Source organism: Rhea pennata, chromosome 2 (assembly GCF_028389875.1).
Source record: "Rhea pennata isolate bPtePen1 chromosome 2, bPtePen1.pri, whole genome shotgun sequence".
Lineage (NCBI taxonomy): Eukaryota > Metazoa > Chordata > Aves > Rheiformes > Rheidae > Rhea > Rhea pennata.
In genome coordinates, this window is record NC_084664.1 from 160,249,432 (window position 1) to 160,273,425 (window position 23,994).

At 44.9% G+C, this 23,994-nt stretch overlaps 1 protein-coding gene and 1 long non-coding RNA gene across 3 annotated transcripts in view; one reads left to right on the forward strand and one right to left on the reverse strand.

Annotated features, from left to right (window-relative positions):
- Positions 1–23,994, reverse strand: part of SLC45A4 (solute carrier family 45 member 4) — an 87,701-nt gene that overhangs the window by 59,512 nt on the left and 4,195 nt on the right. The window contains exon 1 of one of the 2 annotated variants that reach the window (XM_062570696.1): positions 5,079–5,251. The exons of the other annotated variant lie outside the window; for it this stretch is intronic. The gene's annotated coding sequence lies outside the window, so the exon portion shown is untranslated. Of the gene's footprint in view, positions 1–5,078; positions 5,252–23,994 lie in introns of those variants that run through there. 2 annotated transcript variants of the gene reach the window in all.
- Positions 1–23,994, forward strand: part of LOC134137567 (uncharacterized) — a 63,410-nt gene that overhangs the window by 5,380 nt on the left and 34,036 nt on the right. The window contains exon 3 of the long non-coding RNA XR_009957728.1: positions 21,444–21,575. This is a non-coding gene — a long non-coding RNA (uncharacterized LOC134137567). The remainder of the gene's footprint in view (positions 1–21,443; positions 21,576–23,994) is intronic.

The window sequence follows — 23,994 nt, forward strand, 5'->3', positions numbered from 1 at the left end:
GCTCAAGTGCAAGATGTGTGAGTAGCTGATAAGGTGCAAGCTCTTGAACCATCATCTGACCAGCAGTAGTTTAGTGAAGCATGCGAAGTCTTTAGCTCAGACCAGAGCTCTACTAAAGTGTATGCTTCCAGAATTGGCTTCTGGGCTGTCTAGGAATGCCCATCTTGGGGGCATTTCTCAAAAATAGTATCTTTCAAGTTATGTAGAAGGTATCATTCTTCCTGACAGGAGATATGTTTTTCAGCTTTCTGGCAACAGATTTGCCAGAATCATTTGGGTTTTTGTATAGTGACTTGCATATATTGCTGTGCTAAAAAGTTCACTGTATTCATTGTTAAAGCAGTTACTAGGCAAGAATAATATTTTGATTTGAAAAGAATATTGTTTCAGTAAACATTTCCCAGTTTAACACCAATATATTAAGTGAGCAAGACCATGGCATTCAGTATTCCCAATTTATCTGCACTTTTGTATGGAGGCCACTCAGGAAGACCGACAGCAGGCTGCATGCTGAAGGACTAGGTGCTCTCACAGAACAACCAAGTCAGGTTAAGCCTTCTGACAGGAGCAATCCCACACTTAGGCTAAAGCTGAAGTAGCTTTGATGGATCTTATGCCTTTAACTATAATGGGCCAGAGCCCAGGATCTTGTAGGTATTACATGTAGAAGCTATAAGGTCTCCATAAGACCTCAGTGCACCACAGAAGAGCTGAGTTACCAGTTAAGACTCCACACGCTGTTAGAGCTTCCCTCTGCAAAGCAGTGAGGCCATCACATGACACATCTCCCCTGGCAGATGAGCTGGGAATCCCCATTTCAAGTTGTTTCACTGCCATTTAGCATGCTTTTGAGGCAGCATCAATGATCAGGTTATCAGTCAGTTTGAATAGCAACTGGAGCTTGCATTTATCTCAACCATGATACCACTGTACGTGCAGGGTTACTCAACACATGCTACTTGATCATTTGATGCAATTACTTGAGGTTAGTTTCTACTGTTAGGAGTAGAACAGAGATAAACAACAAGCTAAATTCAGAAGGAACTTCCAACTGCAGTTTCCCACAATGGGAGATGTGAAAGGATTTCACTGCTTTTGCATAACATGTAAATTGAGGTGCCCACAGTACTTGTGAGAAACTGTCTACCTGCTCTAAGAGCCTTAAGTCATGAGGTATGTGGCTAAAGAGAATGACAGCAGTATGCCACAGGCAGAATTTAGTTTATGGAGATTAAGCCATAAGATCAAATTCTACTGTATAAAGGAAGAACTTCAGTCACAACTCTGCTCGTTACAGCTACTAGGCCAGTTCAGCAATAAATTCCCATCCCGGCATTTGCAGGATGCCTTTTAAAGCTTATACATCTTTTCTAAGCTACTCATCAGCACTGCATTTTAACTTCTCAAAAAGCAGCAGCATTGGATGCAGTTTCACTAGTAAAATGCTCCGTAGATATTAGCCAATAAGAATATTCTGTTAGGAATAATCCATTTCTTTGAAAAAAACAAGTTTATACAGGGAAAGAGGCAGAGTTCACACATTCCTTAGCACGCAAGCAGAGCAATATTAAATTACCAAGACTGAACTCTTTAGCTGTCAGTGAATCCAGGACTGGAGTGAGTTTAAAAGTAATTAACCTCTGAGGTCACAGCCTTGTGAGATGGGTCCAAGTTCAGCCTGCTTTCACCAAGCTCCTCAGAGCCTGTTTCCACACAGCAGAATAAAGACGTTGCTTCAGAAAGCTCTTCATCTAGGCACTCCGCTGCTACATTCGCTTCAGCGTGAAGAATTTAGGTCACGTGTACTTAGACATACATGCATGGGTATTGTTTGAGTTACACCATGCTAAGCTTCATTGGAATTCACATAAATATTCTACTTGTGTTGCACCACTGGAAGGTTACCCAAATGTTGCACTTCACGATTTTCCTGTAAGCTGAAGACAGAAGCAGCAGCAAGTCTGCTAGCTACGTAAAGACAGTCTTAAACACACCACTTTCTCGCTATTAATGAGGGACTTCTACAGGAGAAGGCACTCTCTTCTCAGCTGAGAGCAGGGCAACAAAAAGTCTATTTAAAGTGTAGAGACTAGACTGCTAAGGACACATTTCAGCTTTGCAGGCAAGAGTTACTTCTGAGTGCAAGCAGTTCCAACAGCATTCATACAAGACTGTTAGCAAATATTGCTCACTCTTTTCACAAAGACAAGCTCCTGAAGATCAGCAGGTTCTAACAGGAGTTAGCGTGTGTTATGTAAGAGGGTTATCTACAGAGTGGTAAGTTTTCACTTTTACTCCAGATGCCTCAGTTATATACAACCAGATACAAGAACTGCTGCCACTTCCTTATTTAGTGAGGCATGAGCCGATTAACATGAACTGGCTTCCAATAGTACAAGTAGCTAACTAAAATAGACATTGTTCCACTGATCCCATCCATTAGATCATGGAAACTGTTACTTTGTCATGAAAAGCCCCTTAAATACTCAATTTAATCTCATTAATACTGGAATGAAGCCCTCATTTCCAAGACAGCAGCTGCCACTACCTTTGATAGACATGGGGACCAATAAACTGTTTTCGGCTGCCTCCAAGACTACCAGATGCAGTTTTAGAAACCTAAGGTGTAATGATAAGTCAATAAAAATGACTTTTGAAATCACTGTAAAAAGCAATTTCAGGAGCATTTATAACCAGACCATCAACTAAAAACCTTAATCTCTTATCTCAAGCCCTTTTTTTTTGTTTAGGAAGGGAACACTTGGGCCTGTTGAACATTTCAACCAGTTGGTATAATCATTAAACAAACCCAATGAGGAAGACCTTATCTTTCGCAACTCTGGCATGGAGGAAGAAAGCATACACAAGCTATACAGGTTCTGCACTTAAGTGGTAGAAATACCAGTGCAATCACACCAGCAATTAGTTTTGCTAGATGCTTATGGAAAGCTTGAGGGCTAAAGGAAAACAGCACGCATTCACTAGCTCTTTCTTTGAGCTGAAGTGCCAGCTCAAGCCATATTTCATTAAATATTTTAGTAGCACTGTCTGACCCAAGGAAGTGGAACACAATGCAAATCATACTGGAGAACAGCTTTCACACAGTATTACTGATACACGCTGTAACATTGTGATTTCTTATGCGTCCACCTAACACTGCAATTTAAATCCCTGCGCTCCACCTTTTCAGCACTGCCTAGTGCTTTAGGTCCGCCTCTTTCAACACCTCTCTTCAGTCAGACACCCAACATCCTGCAGCACTTTTCTGTCCCTTCTCATCTGTAACTAGCTGCAGTAGCCAACTTCCAGCAACATCACCACATCCAAGTCCTGAGCCAAGTCCTGGATAGATCTTTTCCTCCCTCCTCTATACAGATACTACAGGACACCATTCCTCCAAGTACGAGAGTTGCAGGACTCTACAATAGAAAACTGCCACAAAGGGATAGTATTTTTCAAGGTCAAAAGCAGTTTCTGCACTACCAGAGGCAGGAGACCACCATTTCAAATTTACTGCTCTGACATGTTCTAATACGGATAACATGAAACATCTGAAGCTTAAAAACATGTAGCTTTTAGGTAAGATACCTGGGAAGGTTCATAAGAGTTTAACAATAGGTAATTTCTCCCTCAACCACAGTACACTAGGTGAGGTGAGACCGAACTGTTTCAGCATGAAATACTGAGTAATTCCAGACTTAATGTGTAACCTGAGCTCAAGTGGCAGAGAAACCTCAAAGCTCAAGTCTGAGGGGCTAAAGTAATTTCCCATCTTTAGCACCTCACAAGTCCTCTCCCAGCATATTCACCACCCAGCACAATCCCAAAGGAGCACTCAGCCACCTCTTCCTCATCCCCTTTTCACTTCATTAGGACTACTTACCTTCCAGATAACCCAGTCTTTCAAGCCTTTCAATCCACCTTATTCATCCTACCATTCACCCCTTCATTTTGTCCACCCTTTCATCCTCCCCCAGCTCCTCATCCTTTCCTTACCTCTGCAACCCCACATTTCCTTTCCCCAACCCTCTTCCCCACAGCTCATTTCTTCACTTCTGTAGTTCCACATCTCCATCACCCCAGCCCTCCTTCCCACAGCTCTCCCCCCCTCATGCTAGTCCCACTTCCCACAGCTCCTCATCCCTTTCCTACCACAGCCCAACTCCCTCACCTCAATCCTCCTCCACAGCCCTACATCTCCCACAGCTCAACAACTCTCTAAGGCCTCATTCCTTTCACACCTTTGCAGCCCCACATCTTCCTGTGGCAACTCCTCATCCTTTCCTTACCCTCACAGCCTCAAAGCCCCACATCTTCACCCTAAGCCCTCACCCCACAGCTCCTCATCCCTTTCTCACTTCTGCAGCCCCTTATCTCCCTCGCCACAAACCCTCTCCCACCTCCAAAGCCTCCATCTTCCTCTCCCCACAGTTCCTCATCCCTTCCACAGCTCCATAGGCCATCTCCCTCACCTCAAACATTCTCCTCACCCCTCTCCCACCTGCACAGCCCCATGTCTCCCTCCCCACAGCTCCTCACCACTTCTTTATTTCTGCAGCCCCATCTTCCTCTCCCCACAGCTCCTCACCCCTTCCTTACCTCCACAGTCCACATCCCTCACCCCAGACCCTCTCTCCACAGCTCCTCACCCCTTCCTTACCTCCACAGCCCACATCCCTCACCCCAGACCCTCTCCCCACAGCTCCTCACTCCTCTTCCACCTGCACTGCCCCATCTCTCCCTCCCCCACAGCTCCTCACCCCTTCCTCATCTCCACAGCCCATCTCCCTCACCCCAAACCCTCTCCCCACAGCTCCTCACCCCTCTTCCACCTGCACTGCCCCATCTCTCCCTTCCCCACAGCTCCTCACTCCTTACCTCCAGTCCATCTCCCTCACCCCAAACCCTCTCCCCACAGCTCCTCCTCGCTCCTTCCCCTCTGCAGCTCCCCTCCAACTTCCTCTCCCCACAGCCCCGCATCGCCCTCACCCCAAACCCTCTCCCCACAGCTCCTCATCCCTTCCACACCCCCGCAGCCCCACATCGCCCCCCCCCCCCGGGCAGCGCGGCCCCCTTACCTGCCCCCCGGGTCTCCCCCTGCACCCGGGACCGGCTCCGTGCGGCGGGGGAGGCGGCGGCGGCGGCGCCGGGAGGTGGCCGCGGCGGGGAGGGTGGGGGGGAGGAGGGAGGGGTGAGGTCACTCACGGCGGCACGAGCGCGGCGGGCGACACCGGGCACCAGCGGCCGCTTTATACCGGGCTCCTCGGAAACCGTCTCCCCGCTTCCGCTTCCGCCCCCTCCCCGCCCCCGCCCCCGCCCCTCCCTCTCCCCCCTCCCCCCTCCCCGCGCCGGGGGAGGGGGGTCATGAATATGCAGCGAGGGGGCGGGGCCTCGGCGGTGTTGCTAGGGGAGACGGGCGGGCGGGCTACGGGGGCACCTGGGCATCGCCGCAGGGGCGGGCGCGGGGGGCGGCGGCGCCGCACCTGAGGGCGCCGCGGCCGAGGCGCTGCGGCGCGGTGTGGTGACATCAAACCGGGGATGCGCTAAAGTAGCCGGCGAGCGGCACCTCCGAAACGCGCGGAGCGTTACGTGGAGGTGTTTGCTCTCCGCTCCTGGGCGTGCTTGTCGGTGCGGAATCCCAAACGGAATTATTTCGCGGTGAACTTCTTTCTGTGCAGTTCATGAATAAATAAAACCGCTGGAACATACCAGACTGGAGGGAAAGGGAAACCACAGAAAGCCAAATGAGCGGGAGCTGTGCGCGTCTACGCGCCGTTAAAAAAAAAAAAAAAAAGCGCTATGAATTTTGATTCTAACAAAACCATTACGATTATAAACCCTAAAGAAACGGGCAAAAGTTAATCTTGTATTTTAGATCTGCATTTATGTACTATCTTAGTCTAATTCAGGCAAAGGGCTTCAAAAAGTGTGCCTGATCGCAGTTGTGCACAACTCGCTGAATTAACCGTCCTCTGGTGAGACTCGCAAAATCTGTCTGAAGAAGGTTTCCTTTCTGACGTATTACTGATGTTTACAAATATTGTTGTCCACATTGCTAGCTTTTTTTTGGGGGAAAAAAAAAGCAACAGAATAAATCCATGTTATTTAGCCAGATGGTAAAGATAAAGCTACCAAAGCGACAGCGGCAGTCCGATATAACGCCTACTCTTGACAGTAGAACAACCTTGATATCACAACTGAAAGTATGTAAAGCTTAATAAAATGTTAAAGTTTGTGCCATAGAGGAAGCAAAATATGCCTAATATTTATAGCAGTATAGAAGTCATAATAGCTGGTGGTAAGAGAAGAGAAAGACTTTATGGAAGTTACGTGAGACCCTAACACAACTGAAAATACCAGTTAGAAAGCTCCAGGTTGTGTGGGTAGGTACAACTTCTGAAATGTGCCTCTTTTTTTCCCCCACATATTTGTTGCAGCCTGGCCTACCATGGTGTTTTGACATTCCCCTATTAAGGATACAGACACTTTAAAATACCTGAGAAAAATGTATCTTTCTGCCCTCCTGCTGCCTGTGGTTGTGGTGAAGCACGGTCCTTATCTAGCCCTGACATTTGAGATGTGTCCAGGCAATATCTCCGTTGTACCTCCTTATGTGGTTTTACACTTGAGACTTACTGTCAACCACTAGCTGAGCCAAGAGCCAGAAAGGGCAGTTTTCCATGAAGCAAACATTTTAGTTCAGAAAAAACAAGTTGTTATGAACAGCAGTGATGGTGGTGGTGAGGACGAACAACAAGGAAATGGACTCATCTCTTCCCTCTGAGGTTTTTATTCAGCCCCAGATACTTAACCCATAATAAATACAGTCATCCTCAAGTCTTTGCAGGGGAGAAATGACAATTTTCCCTTTGATGACAGATGTGTGAATGCTGTCTGGAGGAGTCTGTGTCAGTCAAGTCACTGAGGTACCACCCAGATGTAGTTTTCTCCCAGGAGAGCGACTGAGCTTACAGGGACTGAGTAAAGCCCATAAATCATGGCAGGGAATGAGATGTGGGACGTGCTCCCCTTCCCAGCAGTTATTTTGATCTACCTTAAGCAGGTCTCTGCTCAGCAGGCAGGTTTTCATTTGTGGTGTTCCTAGGAGCTCATTCTCCCCTTGCAGTGTGTAGCAAACGGAGGCACTTGAGTCAGGGAAGGCTTTCCCTAAGGAAAGCATCTAGAAGTTAGACTCGGAGTAGTGACTTTAAAGTTGCCCTAGGGACTCTGAGGGTGCATGTTTCCACCTTGTGGGTCACATACTAGGAGAAACTCCCCCAGGTATGGGGGATCTCTCACTGAATTCTTGCTTCCACTCATTTGACTGGTGTGCAATGCCTGCAGATTTTATAAAAAGTCTATAGGGCCTCTGAACACCAGAGAGCAATATCTTGCCTTAAAAGCCTTGCATTTTGCTGTATGATGTGTTGGCATAAAAAAATTAAACAATTAAACTCCCCTATTTAATGAGATGCGTTAATTAACCAGATTGCAGATCATCAACAAGCTGCCGTGAGTTCTGTACTCCATTTCACAGGTACTTGGCTTACAAAATTGTTATGAAAATTTACCATCCAGCCAAGCCAAACAAACAACACCCCTGATATTATTTTACATGCGTGTCAAAAGAAATAACTTGCCTCAGGCAGAGCGAGTGAAGGAATTTTACGAGGCTGTGTCTGATCCTCCCTCTCCCCTCCCTCAGACAGTTAAAAAAAATGTTTGTATGATGAAAGGGGTAAGGGAACAGAGGACAGCTGGTTAGGAATTAATTAAATGTTTGAGCATTATCATGCGATAATGGATTTAGTTGACTGTTTGCCAGCGTTCAGATCTAGTGTGAATTGCTTTATATGAAATGCAGGGATTCCTAGATTATCCAGACCTCCTGAGATCACTGCTTCTAAGACCTTTGAAAACTGGGACTTTTTAAAAAAGGTAATTTGTCATCTGAATGGATGCAGATTGTTTTGTCTGGCTTTCAGACTTAATGACATCTGACAGAGCCCCAACTTTTAGAGGTGTCTTCTGATTGGGAGTGGCCATGGGTTTGGGAGGCCTGAGGCTAGACTCAAAGCAAATCTGAGCATCCAGAAACCTGAGTGAGGTCTCTCAGCCAGGACACTTGTAAACAAGACATGAAAAATGAGTCTCAACTTTTACACATTTGGCCTCTAACTTATCCCCAGAGTATCCCTTGCAGAGGGTATTTGAATCATTCCTGGTAGGAAAACAGTGTTCAGTGTGTGAAACTGCTGCTTATCCTTCTTCCCACCCTCCCCCATCATATGTGGTCATTAAACTGGAACTTTAAATGGCTATGTAGAATGGCCCATGTCCCTTGATGCTTCCCCCCCGCCCCCAAGCATTGAGATGACTCTGATTTCTGCCCATCAGATAAGGGCCGTAAACTTGGAGAAGCCAACAAAAGATACTTTGCCTGGACTCAAAGAAGTCATAAGAAGGTCTCAGGGACAGCAGGATAGTGTGTGCAAGTATGTGACTGGGACCCAGACAGGCAGATTTTCTGGCTAGTTTAGGTTGCCTTTGGTAGCCGGACTTGACTTGAATTCTCAGAGCCAAATGGCTTTGGGCTGGGCCTGCATGTGCCCAAGTTTGCCAAAGCCAGTTGGCTCCTGTCACACCAGAGCAGTGTCAACAGTCCTAAGCAAACCCATCTTTGTCTCTTTCTAAGGGCTGAAATCTGGTGTAGAAACAGCACCTACAGCCTCGTTTTCTCCTTATGAAAAGGACATGTCTCATGATGGAGTCTCAAGCTCATAGCAGTTAGGTTGGCCAGATGGTAATACAGGCCATAAGATGTGTTTGCTGCTTCTGCTGCTTGTGAGGTCTCGTAGTTAGTTCATGCCTTAAAGAATGAGAGTTCTCTGTCATTATTTTCCTGGTTTGCATAGCTAAGGAATAGTATTAACAGCTGTAAAATTATCCTGCCTTTTGAATTTATGTGGTCTGTAATTATCTTCGTAATAAAACTGCAAGGAATTAAGCTCCAGTGCAATTTATATTTGACAAGGGATGACTTGATAGGCCTTAAAGAACAGTGGTTGTCTGTCCTTAGTTAAGTGCTAAGGGCAGTTAAAATACTAATTGACAACATCTGAAAACTGCAGGATTCAGTTCAGTCACTTCTTCCCTTGCAATGATGTTGTCAGGAGAGATCAAAACCTCTTTGTATGCTATCTACTCTTCTCTGTTTCTCGCAGCTTGGCAATGAATTGAGATTAATGTTTCCGAGCTGTCTCATATTAACTCTTGACTATGATATTTATGAGGTTTCCATTGCTGCACAAGGAGTATTTATACTTGGTTTCTCTGTTTGTATTCAAAATCATATTGAAAAATGAATATATTTTGATCATATTAGGTTTGAGAAGAATGAAAACCTTGAACCAAAGCCTGAAATACAGGAGGCTGTTTTAAGTCTGAGATGAATTTCAAGTGACCTCATTCGTATTAGTTTTACCCTGGTAAAGCTACCTTACTACTGGTTGGCTAGTATTATTGCCAGTTTACATTGGTGAATCCAGAAGGAAGACTAGGTCCAAGAGCTGTGTGAGTTTTCTTGTTGTACAGACTCCTGCTGGCAGTTGCTAGCAGCTGGAAGGCTGACTTTGCTGAAGTCTCATGTGAAAGATGTCTTGTCTCCCTACTGTCTCAGAACAAAACAACTGCATTTAATTTATTTGTAGATGATAGCAGGTGAGGCTAGTCTGGTGCAGAATAAAATACTGAATTTTGCGTGGTCACAATGCAGATGCTTAGCGTATAGTACTAGACTCTAAAGCAATACTTTTAGCTGGGCATTTATCTATCTTTATAGGCTTGTTGTCTTGCAATCTCTTCGCTACCGCAGAATTTAAGCTGTGCAGGTGTTACTATTTTGATCACCCAGGTGGGACTCAAAGCCTGTATAGCCTTCCCTGGAGGACTTGCTTTACTCTTTGCTCTGCTAAGGCCTGTTACTACCACGCACTGTGCCTTATCTCATCTCTCCTCTTGCCTAATCAGTATCGTGTCTAATCGGCATTTGCAATATTCTGGGTCCCAGTATAGACAGGATCTCAAATGGTTTTGCCCTGTATCTGAAAACTGCACTGGAAAACCAGTGCAGTTTTCTGTGTTTTTGGAAAATCTGAGGAAGCAACTCAGAGGAACTATACCTCAGTTAGTGACGTGTGCAGCTATGACGCAGTGCTAGCATAGGTCCATGAACACTAGCAAAACCCAGATTGTTCTGACTATATTCAGGGGTTTTTTTACGTTCCCCTGAAAGGATGAGTAACACTCACCTGGATGATGGAAAAGCAAGTTGGATTGGCACTGGTTGGCAAAAGGATGGAAAATTAGTATGTAAAGAACCTAGTGATTAAGATAATAAAAACAATGTTAAGAGTCTTAGGTGAAGCCAAGTTTTATAGCCCTCGAGCTTTTAATTGTGAAATTGTTGGCTCTCATTTTGTTTCTGAAATAGAAATCTATTTAAACAACTTAAGCAACCCAGGTTTCAAGAATAACACTGATCAGACTGTGTTCGTAGTTGTGACCAAGGAACTGAAAGGAACTGGGTAAATAATTTTTATCCTAATTACTTGAAATTCCAAACAAAACCAAACAGCCGCAGACTCTGAAGTGTTTCATATTAAAGCCAATTTAAACTCCAAGAAAAAAAATAAAATGCATTTCCGAAGTCCAAAGTTGATTGAAGTGAAGAAACTGAAATTGCTGGCAAAATAGGAGATATCATCAGTTTCTTTTAATCACTTTTTTCCCTAAAGATAGGTGAAAATGGTCAAAATCACAATTTTTGTAGTTAATGGATATTCAGTGTGCTCATCAACTTTTCCCTTTTCCTAGAACGGAGTATCACCTAGTTGTAAATTGTCACGTAATTGTTTGATTTGGGGAAGTCCCTCTATGTGAAGTACAGCATGGAGACCGCTGTTCTAGGAATCTATTTTTGCTTTACAACTAAAATGATTTAACAACTGTCTGCTCCGAAAAGGGACCCTTCTGCTCGTCTTCTCATCATCTGTTGATTGTATATTCTCAGGATTTGTCAGTTCATCTACTGATCTGGTGGAAAACTATGTAGAAAAATGAATAGTTTCTACTGGATCAAATACGAATAGTGCCACAGACCCTAGATCTGGCAGAAATCTAGTGTTAAACCACAGTCTCAGTCTCTGGCTTGCAATAGATACTGCCAAGACCTTATTTCAGCTTGAGATTGCTGGCAGATAATAGTCAGGCCCTTTATCATAATGTCTCTCTCAGGGTAGGTCATGCTATGGTTCTCGCTTTGACCCTTTGAAAACAGCTGTATTTTGTACTTCCTTCTTAAGCAATTCCATCGTCTCCCTTGAACACTTCTCAGATCTTCCCAGATCACAACACAACCTGCTGCAGAGGAGCTTAGAGAAAGCATAGATCTTTTCTAGAGCTGTGTGTGTGAACCCAATGCCAAGAGCGGATAAAACAGTATAGTAATAAAAATGTACTGTTCTCGTTATGTGGGCAATCCCCCCATTTCACCTTCTGCATATAGAGGGAGCCTGGCAACTAAGCTAACTTACATACCTTGGAGCCTTCTGGTAGGACCAAAAATTTTGTATTTCTGATTTTGTCTCCCACAGTTAGTGGATCAGAGAATATTTTCTCAATATTTCAGAACAGAAATTAAGACCTGTTCCCTCTAATTGGGTCTCAGTCCATTTTTCTGGACTTCCACTGAAGTATTTTTGTTGGATGTGGACTGATACTCTTCGTGAGGTCACTTATCTGGGCCACAGCCCAGAAACTATGAAATTTCTATCTCCCTCTCCCAACACGAGAGCATGCAGAGTTGCTAACATGCTCTTTGCTCATGGGAAGGAAGGATGCTATAGGGACGGAAGCTCAGAATGTAATAATTTGAATGAAGGAGATAATTCACAACCTCTAAAGCTGGTGAGATGGTTATGGCTTAAGATCAGGAAGGAAAAATTTAAAGGCGAGAAAGTTTTTAGCAATGAGGTTATTTGGGGGGAGGTTCAACAGTCACTCAGGGAATCACTGTTGCTGCAGAGAGCTTTGAGAACAGACCATGAGATATGTTTTTGAGGAGTGTACCTGTTTCCTGTCACAAAATCAGTTGTATTTTTGCAAACATGGCCTCCTCCAGTCCCAGTTAAACAAGAACTGGCCTGACTGGATTGCTTTAAGTTTGAACAAAATATTGTCTCCAAGCAGGCAAAAATTTCATATATTTTTCTCATTCTTCCTGTTAGTGGTTTTGGTCAGACCAGCAGTGTGCATTACAGAATCTGCCAGAACAAATGTTTTCATAATTGATTTTTTCTTAAATCCCTCTCCAAAATTTGCAGCCAGCACCCTTGGAGACAGAAATGCTCTCTTTAACTATATAACAGGTACAAAATAAACACCAGACACTTCAAGTTTTTTCTTGTCTATCAGACTCAAGCCAGAGACGTGTTAGCTCAGACTTCAGGGTTGACTCTGTCTTTGACCTTCCTTCAGAAATGCCCGGTGAGTCTGTGCTGTTGCTTTTGGTGATCTATATTTCGACCCTGCAAAGCAGACAGAACCTCTGGTGGGCAACGCTGTTCCCCAGAACCTCTCAATGTGGTTTGGTGAAGCTGTGGTTGGATCGTGGCTGGAGAAGTTCAGAGAAGTTTTGGGAGACTGAACTGAGCTAAAACTTGCATTGTTTTGTTTTGTTTTGTTTTGTTTTTCCTGAGGGGTAGTCCTGGAAATAACCTGTCAGATGGCCTAGTTCTTTTATATTGATCTCCAATTATGCTGCTGCACAAACTCTTCCTCTTTTGATAAGGGTGAATGGATTTTGTAGGGGATATCAGCTTTATGTCATCTCATTTTGTTTGACCTTCCTAGTGATGAGAGATACTGCAATACTGCTTCACTTTAACTCCCTTCCCCCACCATGCTCCCCTTACTGCTAACAGAGTCCCCCAAAATGACTTCTTCTTACAAGTCTGTATCTTGTTGACTGCAAACTCAACCAGAAATTTTCCTGTGGTGTAAGCAGATAAAAGATCTCTCTTCCATGTGGGTTTACTCATGTCAAATTCCACAGATTCCATATTCCAGATGGGCCATCACAGGTCTCCTCCTCTAACCGTGTATTTTAACAAACTTACAGAATTTCATTAGCTCCATGATGTTGATCTCTCTCTGAAATGCAGCTGAAGCCAAGAGGTTTAAATGTTATCAGGAGAGGGACATACAGGCAGCTCAGAGAACACATCAACTTTGTTTTGGAAACCAACTTAAAATTCAGAGATAGGGACAAGCCTATAAATAGGCATTCCCAATATTTCTGGGACTTGGAAGTGGAAGATGTATTTGTGCACTTAAAACTTCTATTTTGTTCCAAATCTCTGTTTTTTTTTAATGAGTTCTGCTCTTGAAGCCAGCCTCAGGAAATCTGACTGCTCTTCAGATTTTTGCCTTAGATCTATATGTAACAACAAATTCAGGATTGATTGTAACAGACCTCTGATGCATGTGCTGTTAATGAGCGGGAGGAGCTGAAGTTGTTCAGTTATCTGTGACCATTTGCAGCATGGACAGTAATTTGCTATTTGAACCTCAAAGGTTTCAAAAAGATTTCATGCTTTTGCTGGGACAGATATTCCACCACTCTTCTCCCTGAGGATTTGCAAGATTCGGCTTTTTTATAGTTCAGAAATATTGTGCATGTGCAGAATATTTTGATGCTGCAGAAGTTCCTGTCACTTTCAGAGTGCAAGTAGGGCTATGTGTGTGTGTTCGTGTGCGTGTGTGTGTGTGCGTGTGTGTTACATTGGTTGACTTTACTTTCTCTTTAGTGACCTATAAGTATCTCGTCTCATGGAATTGAGTGTTGTTTGCTTGTTCACAGTTTCCTTTCCTTCCGTTATCCAGCAAAGAAAGTTTGCTTAAGTGGTTTTTGTGAACTCTTTCAAGATCCCCAGAAGGATGATACAGGAAACAGTGAGTTTCCTTTCTATACAAACTTCTAGGGTGTTCCCATAATAGCTTGAAATTTATCTGCGCTCAACAGCCTGCAGTGGGACAAGAAATTAATGAATTGTCGAGGGATCAGGCAAAACACAATTAACATATCAGAGAGAGGGCAGCTCGCAGTAAAACGAATCCTCCATTTCTACAGCACCTTTTATCCGAGAGCACGATACTTGAATCCTCCATTTCTACAGCACCTTTTATCCGAGAGCACGATACTTAGGTTGCCAAACACACCAGACACTTTCCTTTGTATCCTTATGTTTCCAGTGACTTTACAAGTTGGCTGCTCTTTAACCATTCAGCCTGAAATTTTCCATAATTGCTCTCTGCCTCAAGATGAATATTCTTTCAGAGGGGAGTGAAGGGGGAAAAGTTACACAAAAAACCCTCAAAAAGGGGGTAGTAATTTTTTGAAGATTGACGCTAAAAAATAGTTTTATGAATGTTTACGTTTTCTGTCTCTCTATTTGAAGAGCACTTGCACCACAGGAGGCTGGAACTGAAATGAGACACTTGGCACAGAAGCAGTGCTGGGGTTCAGAGCCCGTCACTGTCTCCGTGAAAATGCATCTGGATTTGTCCGAAGGAAAATAAACCGCAGACAAACCTCTTTTCAAATGCATTAGAAGTTTGCTCACACCTCACTTCTTATGTTTTTTAACTGTAGTGCTCATAATCTCTCCAGCCCCCGAAAGCAGCCCCTGTAAGCAGAACATCTGGACAGCTTGCAGACAAAATGGATCCGCGTCTTTCCCGAATTCACCCTGAGTGACCTGGCGCAGTGGGTGAGAGCTGGGAGGATTGTAGTACTGGGAGGGAGGGCAGGGCCTGTGTTGAAAGCTGACAAGGTAGAAATGTGAGTCATTCAAAGGCAAAGACCAAACTGTAAAGAAACAATTACTTACGTACTTAAAAAAAAAAAAAAAAAAATCAGTTCTGGAAGGCATGTTCGCCTGATGGCTGACACTCCCTAGAAAAGCGCTGTGTTATTCCAAAAGTCTCCCATGAGATGAATAAAGCTTGCCAGAAATAATAACAGGTATGAAATTGTATAATTGGTCAACTAAATACAGGCTGAGAACAGATAGGGAACCTGTTCTTTTGTTTTCCTGCCCGCTTGCTCCATTTCAGGGCTCTGCTGTGCTCTGGAGCTCTGAGGCTTAAATTGGCCAGAGCAGTCAGGGCACCAGAAAAAAAAAAAAAAAAAAAAAAAAAAAAAAAAAAAAAAAAAAAAAAAAGCCTCTTAGCAACAGCTTCACAGCATCTGTTGTTTTTAACTCCATTCATAAAAGCAGTTAGCTGCACCATACTGAGGCAGGCCTGTACGCTTAGCATACTCATTTCTGCCCCAAGCAGAAAGCTCTTGACTTGTTTTGAGCTCATCTCCTGCAGATTTTGTACCCTCACAGCCCTAATCTAGCAATAAAGAAAATGGCTTTAAGCCACTTCAGACTCTAGCCCTGCCGTTAGTATTCCCCAGTTACAGTGATCAAAGGGCTACAGAGGGCACTGCAATGAGGAGAACAAGGTGAGACAGATTACAGCTGCTCCTCCCTTCTTTGAGGGCTTTTCTTCTGTTTTCTCAGGTAGCAGCGGCCACGATTTTTGGGAGCCGATGCCGTGGCAGCGTGGCTTGGACAGTTCTGCAGCACGCTGACTCCCCCGTTGCTGGAGTCCAGGCCTTGCATCAGGCAGCGTTAACGGGAGGGCTGCAGTGCCTGCGGTTTAGCAATAATTCACAGCTAAACAAAAATTAGATACTTAATCTGCTACAGCCTGGAATGGCAGGTCCATGTGCGTAGCTACCTGTATTTGCATGGCCACAGGCAGGAATTCATGTGAAAATTGTTTGGGTAATAGCAGTTAGTGCTGCAATAGTTTTTGTTATTTTTCTAAAATGGCCTGGGGAAATTAAAACTTTTTTTTGTTATTTTTTTATTAAAAAACAACACATTTTACTTTTAAAAACAAAAAGTTTTTAAAAGGTAGAAAGTGCTGAGAAGAGGCAGTCGTTAATGACAGGTCACTATATTTTATCCAAACAGAGAAATTTCCTATAAAGTAGTCTCTGGGAAAAAAAAAAAAAAAAAAAAAAAAAAAGTGGGTTTCTACTACAAAACTCAATGATATAAGGAAAGAAATGGAGGAAGATTGTTGACTTGTGACCACCAAAAGAAATTGGTATCATCTATACCTGGGAGACGGGAGATGCTGGGATGGTTCAGAAAAGGCTGTGAGGGAGCAGCCTTTGGAAACAAGGGCTCCAGCGTGTTTGCCTTGTAGGAGAGAAGATTTAGAGCAATTTGATCATTCCTCAGAAATACCTGCAGCAGCGGCAGGTGCCAGATATTGCAGGCTCGCCAGTCGAGTAGATAAAGCGCACTAAGAGTCATTTGCTAGAAAGAGAAACGAGAAGTTCCCACTGGAAATAAGGATCAAAGGTTAATTAACTACAGGAACATCCTGCTGAGGAGACCATCCTGTGAATTCCTGTATGACAGCTTCGGGGCATGTCTTAGTGTGGAGATACTCGTTTCTTTGCTGATTACAGAAGGATCTCAGGGTTCTACCTTAGGTACCCGAACTGCGGGATGGTGCCCTAGTGCTGTGTTTCGCAGCCTCTTTTAATGAAAGAACCACCTCAACTCTCTGGGAGAAAGCAAAACAAAAACAATTTTTGTAATTTCACCGCTCTGTTTTTTTTTTATTTACAGCCAAATACAAATTAGGCTAAACTTCAAGGGTCTATTTAAAACTTTTATTTCCTCCAATCTGGTCTGTTTCCTTGCTTGGATGCATGTTCTTTTTCTAAAAAAATAAGTTCTGCAGTTGTTTCACAGGCTACCTGATCATATACTCATCAGTCCTGCTAGAGCAGGACTCTGATGTGAACACAGGTTACTCCTCCTGTGAAAAAAAAATCACAATACAAAAATTTGGAGCATGTCTCCTGTCCAAAGAACATGGCAGAAGATGTCAACACAGTCTTTGGCCAGTGAATTTGTGGCTCAGCATGTAGCTGGTGGCTGTGAAAAATCAGTGGATGGGCCCCATTTCTGAAGAACGGCCAACAAAGTCACTGTTTTGAGGCTCTAAGGGTGCAGACTTTTCCCACCGACTTGCAGCCAGTATGCATGCCAGCTTTGCTTGTCCCTTCGCTTTGGAGCATGGAGGCCCTGGAGCTGGAGTAAAGTGAGTCCTGTCCCTGGGCGGTTTAATCTCACCAGCCAGAAACCGATATAGATTTGCACTTCCTTATGCAACTGTTTGATAATCATGTTGCAATGGCAACATTTGAATCTTGCAATATGTGTAATTTCACACATTTACATCAAAAAAGAACTCCAGGACCCGTGACTGTGCATAACAGACCAAACTGATCGCTCTTCATAAGCCCCTTCCGTTTTAAAATGTACCTTTTTTCACTCGTTGGTGTTTTGGGGGTGACGACTATGGGGTAGTCTGACAGCCTGAAGGTCAAGTCGCTGAGGTGTTGTGTACACCCAGGCTTCCCCAGGGCTAGTGTCAAGGTAGTTACCCAGCTGGGCTGTTTCAGTAACCACTCCTGCTGTTGGAGCTGCAAGATGCTGAGATCTTTTGTAATAAAAGAAAAAAGAAAGAACATCAAATCCTGTGTGCATAATGCAGGGAGAAGGACAGGGAAGGGGAGTGGAGCACAAGGCTCCACTCAGGGATCTGGAGTCCACCTCTCTTCCCAGTTAGTGCAGTCCTGTCGTATCCTCTTCGCTGGCTCCTTGTCTCCTCCTCCATCCAGCCATCCAGCAGCAGGACTCTCTACCACCTTGTCCCAATCCCTTTGCCCCACTTGCCCCAGGCTATCTGCCCATCTGTCACTTGGGTGCCTTGTCCCATGTTCTGTCCTGTGCTTTCTCCTGATGGCTCCTTTTTCCCACATAGACCCTCTCCTAATCCCATGGCCAGTTCTTGCCTTGGTTAAGGCCTCCTTCTCTGCCTCTGGCTGGAGGCAGGGGAAGATAGCAGGGACGTCAGAGAAGAGGCTACAGGCAGAGTATAACTTCAGCCTGCGGTAGCTGAGCACAGTGGTGGACGGCTGAGTCCCAGAGCATGTGCACTTAGCACTGCGGCTCGAGAGAATTTTGCATCTGGACTCTAACTCTGCTTCCCCTGAGCTGATTTAAACACATTTTTTTTCAGGAAGTCAAAACCTGGACAGTTCTGCCTTTGCGTGTTTTATTTATTTATTTATTTATTTATTTTTGCCTGTAGCAACAGCAGCTGTGACATTGTTGCCACCGAGACACTGCTGCAGCTGGACTCTTCCTTGTTCAGAACCAAAGAGGTGTTGGAGAGTCTTTAGCACTAACAGAATTCAGGCAAAACAAACATGTTTCTTCCCTTAGTCTCAGAAAATTCTGATGAAAGGAAATTTGTTCTGAGATAACTAACCAAAACTAAAAAATTTGATGGGAGGAACTAGAAAAGAAAAAAAATCGTGGCAAAATAGAAGGTTTTTTTGGTTGTTTATACAATTGGAAAAGTGAAGTAAGCCTAATTATTGAGGTTATTGGTTTTAATGAGTCACCACCTTGTTGTTGTTATTCCTGGTTTCTGTTGCTGTATGACTAGAAACTGCAGCTGTGCTATGCAATGAATCCTTAATATTTCCAAGATTTAGACACAAGAAGACAGATGGATGCAGGCAAACAAGGAAACTCAGGGAAGGAAATTAATTTTTGTCAGTGTAGTGTGTGGCAACCTAAACATTATGAAGATTTCAGTGGGTAAAGATGTGTTCCCACCAGATCTGAAGAGCTATCATGGGACTGTTTTGTGGACATTTCTGAGGAACCATTCCAAGCATGGTACGGAAGTATAGTAGAAAGTACAAGGAGTTTGGCCATAGAGGTTGCCATCATAGGCTGGTTGTTGGTGGGAATTGCCAAGGTGAGAGAAGTCACAGGGGCCTGACTGAAGACTTCAGTTTGATATTATGGGAAAGGAAGAGCCAATGGAGGGATGCAGGGTGGGAAGCAAGACAAAAAGGACAAGTTAGGAAAACAGTCTCCGTTATAGCATCTTAGATGGGTAAGAGCTAAGTATAGTCAGGGCCCATGGAAGTAACAGCCAAGGAGGAGGCATGTGGGAGATTTCCCTGCATGTCTGCAGGCTGCAGAATCCAAAAGGTTTTAACTGCAGCCCAAATGCAGGAACCAGGAAAGAGGTATAAGGTGGAACCGACATCCAGGAGCTGTGTCTGAATAGCAGGTAACACACTCTGTCATTCACTGTGTTTATTATAAGATTTAGGGAGAAGGCTTAGGAGAAAAGGGATATCATATTTGTTCAGGAACAAGGCATTAGATTGGCAAGACTAGTTTCCAGTTTCAGGGATGCGTGCAGGACTGTTGGTGGAGAGGGAACATACAGGACACGACTGGAGGAGAGGCACCCCAAACTGGACCCATGGTGACTCCAGAGAAGGATACGAAAGATGGCTTCACCTGGAGGGGCAGGGAGGGAGCTGCAGGTGTTTAAGAGTTAGGTGGAAACACAGGAGGCTTATAGCAGGCTCATGGTATCAGTGAAAGATGGCAGGGAAAAATGGAGGATAGAAGGAGACTGAGCGTGGGAGATGGGTCAGGCCAGGTTATAAGGAAGGAAGACCTAGCTTGTGCAAAAAAAATGTCTGCAACTCTCTCAGGAGGTGGAAAAGAAAGCTGAGAGTGAGAAGAAAAACAAATGTGGAGGGGGAAAGGCACACTTCCATCTTGTCAACTCAGATCTGGTTTAGAGTCCCATCATGGCCATGAGCTGGAGACAGTATTTGATTTTTAATCACACCACAGTTTGCTTTTTCAGCCTTCACTTGCAGAGCAATTAAATTCCTCTGCTGGAAGAGCAAGCAGTTCCTGATCCCCAAGGTCTGGGTACTTCACAGCAGGTTAAGAGAGAGGATTTTTGTCCTACATTTTTCATTGAATGATTTGCTTTGAACTGACTTTTCATTGCTAAGAGCCAGAACGAGCCTGCAGGAGGACCTGGGATCCCTCTGGATGATGGTGTGTTTGCGTGTGCTAAATATGATCTGCTGTTCAGCCCAGGCCACACCACAAGGCTGCAGGGTGGAGGCAGGGACATGCTAACATGCAGCGTTTCATTGATTGGTTTCAATTGATCAGTTGTGTAAAAACAAGACAAGTGAAGTTTCTGATCTCAGGGATGTTGCAGAGGGTGTCAGATTTGCAGCAGCAAGTTGATCGTTTCCAGCTGATCCTGCACTTTCAGTTCTCTCTCTTTAGGATGTTAAAGTATTTTTTGAGATAGACAGCTGGCTTCAGAAATGAAAAGCAAGATTCTGCTGGAAGAACAGACTCGCACGGTTTTTCTCTTCCTCTCAAGTCTGCACAAAGGCGTGTACTAAATATGACATGAGAGCAAGCAGAGGAGGGGTACATGGGGCTGAGCTGCCCCATGAGCATGAAAGGCACCTCAAGCCGTTGTGTTTCCTCCAGCACAATTCAGCGTGGACTAGCCTTGGCCTCGGGTGACTTCCCTCTTGTCTATAGTCCTCCTGGAGGATCGAGGGGTAGAAAGGAGGAGAGGGCAAACTGCCATTATATACTGTCCTGGAGCTCTTTTTGGCTGATGAGGAACAAGCTCAGTGCCTGAATGACCTTGAAAGACACTGTGGCCCAACTTCCCGTTCGTGAGGCACCTCCCATCCAAGCGGGGATGTGGTGGCCTCCTCCCAAGCACCCTGCATGCTCCAGCAGCCCAGGGACACTGGGGACAGCAGCCCGGGGATGCTGGGACAGCTGCCAAAGCACTAGGCTCTGCTCTGGGAACTGGGAGAGGGCACAAATGCAGGCCGTGGCTGCCGTCCGAAGTGAATGACCCGGACACGTCTGCCCAGACATTACACAAAGCGGCAACGTGGTCCCTGCTCCGTCGCTCGCTGGGCTTTGTGGCGAAGGCCCAAGCAGGCACGGCGCGACGTGTGGAGAGCCACAGTGCTCGCGGCTCTTGCCCGCTTGCAGAAGAGGCCTCTGCTCTCCTCGGCACCCAGCATGGCTCGGCGAGACCAGCTGCGTAATAGACTTGTCAACGTAGATGCCAAGAGCGTCCTGCCTCTCTGACGTTGCTGCCAGTGCTGCTTGATAGCAGGCTGCTCTGCAGGCTAATGCAGCTCGCCAGCGGGCAAGGAGCATTTCAGATACTTAGGATGCTTTGACCAAGACTGAATAATGTATTAGCAGTCGTCAATGATTTTTTCACTCCTGTCACCACTTAGCTCTTAGACCTCAGCATGCAAAGCCCCCCATGTGCAGCACTGCCACAGTGGTTTGCAGGGACAGCTAAAGCAAAGTTCAGCTGTGGGTTTTTTTTCAGGCATTTATCACTGTTTTCTCTTTCAGCCCGTGCACGTGCGAATTGTTATACCAAACTCCCTCTCCTCCCCACCAAGGCACGTTGAAGCTTTAGCAGCTCATGAGCGGCTGGCAGACCACAAATTCAGAAACACTCGTCTCGTCCTCTCCTCCTAACAGGTATTTGCTCCCATGTCCATAAACACAGGGATTAAGCACAGGAGCCCCCAGCTCATGGTGCGGTGATGATCCCAGCCAGGAGCTGCTCCCATGCTTAACAATAAGCTGTCCCAAATACCTTGCTGAAATAGATCTGAAAGAACAAGTACAGGAGACCTAGTAGGTCACTCAGTTTTCCCCCAGCATTGCACAGGGACAGAGGCTGATCCCCCTTTGCGTAACTGCAAAATTATTTCATCTTCTCTCCCTTGTAATACTGTATCCTGACACAGAGGTTTCCTTAGGCATTTGCCACTTCTGAGTGTAATTTAGTGCATCGTGTTATAAAGGACAATCTTCGTAATTTCCGCTCCTTTTTATTTTTTTTTTTTTTTGATTATTTGGAAAGACTTAAAGAGCAGAAATTTACTCATGACCAAAGCAGATTGAAGACTGAATATAGATAAGAAAACCAGCGAAATCAGGTTTTACATCCACCAGTCTTTTTCTGGAGGTTAGAGTTAATGGGCTCTTCAGGTCAAATTTGATCAAAGAAGATCTAGAATATCAGCTTTCTAGTGAATGAGACAACACAGCGGAAATCTTCAGGAGATCCTCCTGAATCTCCTTTTTTTCCCTCTGCTCTTCAAATCAGGCCAATGTATAGGGTAGAGAAGGGCAGACGAATAGGAGAGACAGAGCTGCCTTTGCTTCCCCCTCCCTTCATCTAGCAGAAATTAATGACCCAAAGAGATTTCAAACTCAGGTCAAAGAGAAACGTCTACCTGGAAGCAGAGCAGCTCCCCTCAAAACACCCCTCCAGCTCTCCCATGTGTGAAGGGAGAGACTCCAGCCATTGCATTGCCTTTAAATTAGGCACAAATAGCACACGCCTGTCAATCACTGCTAGTTGAGAAGTGTAATTAATGTACCTGGTGGAATGTCACATACGGTTTTTGCGGATGTTTGGGATCCTGAATTGGGGTCACTGCTAAGCCCATAGGAACAGACCATCCCCTTTAGCCCAGGAAGTCTTGTAGCCATGGCCTGACCTTGGTTTGTGCTCACAGGTCCCACAGGCAAAAAGAGGATTTGTGGGCAGTAAGCCAGGCTTGCATCTCAAGGGCAGGTCCTGTATGCTCTTCGGGTGCTGTTGGATGGCTGAGGCTGATAAATTGGGCTAAGGAAAGCCTTAAACGCTCCCTGCTTTCACCGTGTCTTGAACTCCAGGTCGGTGTGAGAGCAGGGTATATGGGCCCAGCTGGGATGTGTACAGGACTTCACCTAAACCCAGGACTCCAAAGACCCTGTCAAATTTTCTTCCATGGCTCTTTATCCACTACTGAGAGTTTAACTATTTTAAGTATCTCAAACATGAGTAGCTAGTGCTACTTGAAGAAACTGAACCATGAACGCTACTTCTGCAGTGCAGCCTGCTGCCTGCAAACTAGAAAGAATTAAAATGTCCTTCCTGGGAGGACTGGTTCCTGCCACGAGAAGGGGAAGGACATATTCATAGACTGAGATGTATGTGCCAAACTGAAGATCTAAGACTTCCTCTGGAAAGGTGGGCTCTTGTGTGATTTGGGCAAAACTGACTATATGAATTTGATTTTCTACCAGACCAATGAAACCTGCGTGGTTTTAGTATAGTCCCAAGGACAGACTGCTCAGATGTGGCACTCTGCAGCAGCTGCTTTAGGCCAAGAGAGAGACAGTATGTGATACCCAAGAGCCCTTTCACCTCCTCCTCCAAAATAAAAAAAAAATCTTATGATAAAAAAAAAAAAAGTTGACATGAGATGGTAAATGCCGCTGTGCGGTGTTCAAGGAAAACCTGTTTGTGTGGGCTGTGCTGGAAAAATTGCTCAAGAATGGTGCATTCGCATAAAATGTGATCTGGCTGCTGTTCAGGTCAGTGTTTTCTTGTCCAAGCTTCTGGCTATGTGGTTGCCTCAGTTTATGCGTACTGCTGCTGCTGGGAACGTGCTGGTTTTGCGTGTGATATAATTCCCCTTGCTCTGGGGCGTCAGAAATCTTTGCCTTCACATATTTATGGTCTCTAGTGGATCTGGATACTTCTCAGGGCAGACTGCACTAGCACACAAGCTTGTAAGCAGAGCTATGGAGGAGAGTGACTTTGCAGTGCGAGCGTCCAGCCACGTAGAAAGCCATGGAGTGACAGTCTCATGTGACATGTCTTTTTGAGGAATGTCAAGTGCCTGCTGCTTGATTTTAAAGTGGTATTTGTTGGACAGGCAGGAGGCCTGGGTACAGCTCTCAGCTCAGTGCAGGCTTCCTGTGAAATTCTGAACTTATCTGGAAACTGTTATGACTCCATTTTTCTCCCATAGTAGGATAGTAATTCCCTCCTGTCCTTTGACTGGTTTGGCTATTTAGACTGAGTTACTTAGGGCATTAGTCCAGGGAAGCAGCCTAG